The sequence below is a fragment of the Bombyx mori genome, chromosome 7 (genome assembly GCF_030269925.1).
Source record: "Bombyx mori chromosome 7, ASM3026992v2".
NCBI lineage: Eukaryota > Metazoa > Arthropoda > Insecta > Lepidoptera > Bombycidae > Bombyx > Bombyx mori.
This window is the reverse complement of record NC_085113.1, coordinates 1,345,224-1,351,223: the sequence shown is the minus strand read 5'-3', so window position 1 is coordinate 1,351,223 and position 6,000 is coordinate 1,345,224. Positions and strand designations below refer to the sequence as shown.

The following is a 6,000-nucleotide window of genomic DNA, read 5'->3' as shown; positions in this document are numbered from 1 at the left end:
TGATATGACAGTGTTTGACGTTAAACAAAATTAAATACATTTAAAATTGATTCAAGTACGAGTAACAGTTTCTGTTAAATAATAATTAAATCTAGTTACATTTCTACATTTTATTTTAAAATTATTTATGAGTAAAGAACGAAAACAAATCCTAACCAATCTGTTCGGAAATCAAAATGAAACAATAATGAACTGTCGGAATAAATATAACAAAGCTGTATTTCGGATGAACTTTATTCACTATTTACGCCATTATTGAATACGCCATGTCAAATTTTACGTTACGTTTCGTTGCGCTTCGCTAGAGGCGCTCAGATCGGCAGTCAGTCGCGCTGCGTCGCGCCAGTTGGATGTGTGTCTAAGGTTCTTTTGCCACTCCTCGTGACAAACCGTGAACCGTATTTAGAACTGACCCGTGAAATAATACAATTACACGCAAAACATTTGTGAATAAAAACGTTTATATGTGCTCTAGAAGTGTACAGGACCGACCGAGACTTAACTAAATTGTCTACACAGCAGAAAAAACGTAATCTTCTAAGCATCTCCGGCGTTGTCTCTCGTTGCGTGAGTGTTTTAAAGTTATTTTAACTGTACTTTCCATGGTTTGCCATGCCACGCCGCCTCGTAGACGCCTAGGAATATTACTATAAAACATATTACTATGACATACGTTACAGATTGTAAAATAACACATTATATTGCATAGGAGACGAAGTAGGTCGCGTTTCGAAATTAAGGAACAAGCCAATCTCGTCGATTTTAGACGTAAACGGCAACAGTGAAATAGTTGCTAGAGATTAAATCTTCCAAGAACGTTCAGATCGGGTTTCTGGCCAATACATTTACCGGATTTTCGTGTACAAGGAAATAATTACTGTGGCAAAACAATGTACGTAGTTCAAGACAAAGATTGACTCCATATGTGGAGATATTGAAACTATTTTGTGCTCACATACCTAGGTCCTCCAATAGACTCAAGTACGTAATTAAATGGTAAGGTGAATAAACGAGTAATGGATAACAAAGTAATTTTTCGCGCAAAATTTTCTGTATATCTTATTATTCATTGTTATAATCGGCATTCGTCTAAGACACGGGAGGAAATCTCTCTCAATGAAGCGTACAGTAATCCAAGTTTTACCTAATACCTACCGTCAAATTCCATTTGTTGCATTGAAAAAAGCATAGATTTCATATAATGAATTCAATTAAATTGCAAATGGAATGAATACTAGAAACGGAAAGTTAATGTCTGTATGAAATAATAATATTTTAATGTAAATAATAATTCATCCATCATTTTTGTTCAAGTAGGTAGTAACATATTTTCAAAATTTTAAGTCAAATATACAAAGGGTAAGTATTCAAATTAATATGGGTGAATGTGAATTCGGTTATGAATAAAAATATGAAGGCTGGTCATTCGAGTTTTGTCGTTGTAATAATTGAAAATACTTTTTCAATTTTTAATTTCGTTTTCGATCATTACCGAGGTTTCGTATACTTTATATTATTTGTGGATACGTGGCAATGAAGGTACTCGTATCGTGAACACATTTGGCCAAGTACGTATTTCATTAAAAAAATTGGTACCCGCCTGCGGAATTCGAATACCTTTTTTTTTTTTCTACCTAAGCTGGTAGCCTGGAGCGGCTATTCCAGCGTAACCGTGGCTAGTAGGTGAGCTCACGGGGCTCAAACCTGACAACGATGCTAACACGAACCCTAGCAAGATCCGTGCTTCGCAGAATCTACTACCGGATCGGAAACGCGACCCACTGAGAAGATCCGGCGAGAAACTCAGTGGGCTGTGTCTGAGAGTTAATTTACTCGTCGAGCCCTTCGTCGCAAGCGACGGGTTCGACGAGAACGGTGACCGGTGCTTGAAGTACCTAAAAGCACCGTTAGTAGATCGGGAGGATCCGAGATGACGTGTAAGGTGCATCGCTAGAGATACGAACGCACCGGACGTCTTATCCTTTAGGCCACGACGACTTCAAACAAGACGTATGTTATGGTTATTCTTGCAAAATATTCATTCACTAAATTTAGTAAAGTTTTTTTGCTGAATATTTGATAAGTATTTCAAAATTATTTTCGTATAAAAACATTGCGATTCGATACAAATATTTTCATAGTCACGAAACATGATTTTGCGCAAGTCTTTCTAATGAATATGTAAATTTTTTCACATTCTTCCACACGTTTGCATCGATCTGTTGTCCGAATTTAGATTTGCACGTATTTATTATATTACACAAGGCTTTGAAATACATAGACGTGTGAACGTGATCACGATCGAACCGGTGTTATGGGGTTACCTAAGCAACGTAAATGCCTCCACCCAACTTGAAACATGAGGCAGATGTCTCAATTATATCGTATAACGGTTGTCTCACGTCCCGCATGACTAGTTCGCACCCGAATTTTTTTTATTGCTTAGATGGCTGAACGAGCTCCCAACCCACCTGGTGTTAAGTGGTTACTGGAGCCCATAGACATCTACAACGTCAACGCGCCACCCACCTTGAGATATAGGTTCTAAGGACTTAAATATAGTTACAATGGTTGCGCCACCCTTCAAACCGAAACGCATTACTGCTTCACGGCAGCAATAGGCAGGGCGGTGGTACTTACCCACGTGGACTCACTAGTAAGACGGCAGTACCTATTGGTGCACCTTAAAATATAAAAACATTACTCATAGAACCTTCGGAACCAAACAAATGTTCTTTTGAACTGTTAAAACAAATATTTGGTTAACGAAAATAGAAATGTAATGCATTACCGGGAGACGTGAAGAACAATAAATAATTTGAATCGCCCGTCTCTGTAACAACGCCTTTGACAAGACCACGAACGTTTAGTTTATTTTTAACGTACCTACACACTTTTAATGCTTACGCTCACAGAACGAACACGTATGGAGTTCTCCTTGACGCTGCCTTTAGTTTCCTTTAAATTCAACTCTTAACCTCTTGTTTATCGGTGATGGGAGCTCTTGTGAGTCCGCACGGGAAGGTACCACCACCCTGCCTATTTCTGCCGTGAAGCAGTAATGCGTTTCGGTTTGAAGGGTGCGGCAGCCGCTGTAACTATACTGAGAACTTAGAACTTATGTCGCAAGGTGGGTGGCGCATTTACGTTGTAGATGTCCATGAGCTCCAATAACCACTTAATACCAGGTGGGCTGTGAGCTCCTCCACCCATCTAAGCAATAAAAAAAAGCTCGATGCTCCTGATATGATGTCGGGAGTAAGCACCCTATCAAACGATATGACCGTGTCGCGATGAAATGCAGCTAGCTCATTCCCAAATCTATACTAATATTATAAAGCTGAAGAGTTTGTTTTTTTGAAAGCGCTAATCTCAGGAACTACTGGTCCGATTTGAAAAATTCTGTGTCTTAGATAACCCATTTATTGAAGAAGGCTATAGACTATATAACGTCACGGTAAGGCCAATACAAGTGGAGCACCAATAAATAATGTTTCAAAATAGGGGTTTAAATAGCTCCTTAACATTCTATAATTCTAAATATTTTCACTTTCTATGTAAATAATAATAATAATAATAATAATAATATTTATTCATTCAAGCCTCTTAAAATACAAACACGTACAAAAATACTTAACACTAGTATAATAATATACATACATAATACATACATACATAAATGAAGGGGGGGTAAAATTTAGCGTTATGCCAAAGTAACTATTCCACGTGGACGGAGTCGCGGGCAAAAGCTAATATCATTATAAACTACAATTGTTCACTATCGACATTGAAGTAGCATTGTATAATTAAAAAATCATACATGCTTATCCACAAACAAACAAACCACGGACTAGCGCGGTTTGTCCTGCGCAACATCTTTCGGCAGTTAAATCACTGGCGGAATTACACCTATGAAGACGTTGTGGAGAGTTGTCCATTGACACATCGATCACACAACCCCAATTTAAAGTTGAATCATTTTTTTGTTTTAATTAAGAAATTCAAATTTATAGGTAATAAATAGTTTTTTACGTTCTATCATCATCAGCCTTTATCTGCCCACTGTTGGACATAGGCCTTCCCCAATGTCTTCCACATAATGCGGAAGGCATTGGGAATTACGTTCTATGATCAAACAAAAACCTTTTCAAGAATATGTACTTATTACCCACTGCTAACTAAAATGCCAATCGCACTGTGTAGATCCCTAAACAAATCACAAGAACTGGTTCCATAATTGAATTCTGACAAACAAAAAGTTGTCATGTGAAGAAAAAAATAAATATGTTACGCGATCTCCGTGACTTGATTCGGAAAGTGTCTGAAGGTCGTGAGATTATATCGGTAATGTAGGTAGGTATATATTCTTTTATTACTTTATACTAGTTCTAAGACTGCGACTTCCTACGGTCGATCAATTATTCGTGCTTGTTTAAAGAGTATGATCTTGTTCGCGTTGAACCCGCTTGCGACGAAGGGCTCGGCGAGTAAATCAACCCACAGACACAGCCCACTGAGTTTCTCGCCGGATCTTCTCAGTGGGTCGCGTTTCCGATCCGATGGTAGATTCTGCGAAGCACTGCTCTTGCTAGGGTTAGTGTTAGCAACGTCGTCAGGTTTGAGTTTCGTAAGCTTACCTACTTGTTAGGGTTACGCAGAAATGGCCTCTCAAGGTCATCAGCTAAGGTAAGTAAAAAAAACGTACGATCTTTTAATTTTTTTTTGCACTAGTATCGATTCGGTCAACGGAGCACATTGATAATAGGTACAACGCGACCATTTTAAGACATGAATCCTAATTCCCAGTTTTATAGTACAACAGCTGTCTCGCCTTTGATTGGAACCAAAGACTTCGCGGCAGAAATAGGCAAGATGGCGGTACCTAATGCGCATTCCTAATACGCCATACCAATAATGACGCAAATAAAAAATGCGGCTTTGACTTTTATAACACGATTTTGTTTGTTTGTTGTGATAATCAATAGCTACGCATCATGCTTATGTAAATAGGTTAGCTTGAAAGTAACAACTGCAAGAATTATTACTAAAGCCATAGACAATAGCCAGGTAAATAGTTTTAATGGTTGCCCACGGCGGCCGCGGCAGGTAGTTGTCGTGAATTGTCAACGGATTAATAACTGGGAAAAACTCGTGAGAATAGTCAACAATATTGTTAGTGAATTGTGTTAGTACATTGAATTGTTAATCTAAACAATAATTATCGCTCGCGTGTCGCACGTTGAGACAGTGATAAACAATCTTTGACGCTGTAAACCTGTGTTACATAATAGAATACTAAAATTAGCAAACGCCCTAAACAATATTTTTTATGCTCACATGCGTGGACGAGCTCATGACTCATCTGGTGCTAAGTGGTTACCGGAGCTCATAGTCATCATAATTTCAGATGTGAGTTCTAAAGTCTCAGTATAGTTACAACGGCCGCCCCACCCTTCAAACCCAAACGCATTACAGATTCACGGCAGAAATAGGCAGGACAGTGGTACCGACCCGTGCGGACTCACAGGAGGTCCTACCACCAGTATTTTATTGAATTCCACGCTTATACCTAGTATTTTTTCTCCGTCTATAATTATAATTCAATCATATTGTTTTTCGATCTCGACCTTGCCTCGGTTTTGAGTTCTCATCGTATGGAAGCGAATCAATAGTTCCAGATTGTTCTCTGAGTAAATTCTGCAGATGGAAGTGTATTTTTAAAACATTTTAGTTATAACACGAATTTTTAAAGTAGTTCACCTCGCTAGACAAGTTTTGGGCCGCGAAGCTTAAGTTTACAAACTTTACTGGACAGACAAAAATGGGTCACATACTGTTTTTTATATATGATATGGCTATGTGGTTTTTGTGATTGATTTCAAGTGAAATGTCGCATTTTTGTCGCTTAGTTAAGAAAATGACATTGCTAACAGCGTTTGCCTGTAAACTAAACTACACTACATATAGGCACCAAATATATGTGACCATGTCTTTTAAGTT

The 6,000-nt window shown here is 38.2% G+C and overlaps 1 protein-coding gene across 6 annotated transcripts in view; it reads left to right on the top strand.

Annotated features, from left to right (window-relative positions):
- The first annotated feature begins 310 nt into the window (after positions 1-310).
- The window catches only part of LOC101742048 (LIM domain only protein 7), a 210,030-nt gene continuing 204,340 nt past the window's right edge, over positions 311-6,000 (top strand). For 5 of the 6 annotated variants that reach the window (XM_062669317.1, XM_062669314.1, XM_062669318.1 and 2 more), the window contains exon 1: positions 314-567. The gene's annotated coding sequence lies outside the window, so the exon portion shown is untranslated. Of the gene's footprint in view, positions 568-6,000 lie in introns of all 6 variants that reach the window. The other variant, XM_004923229.5, reaches the window with a different exon arrangement.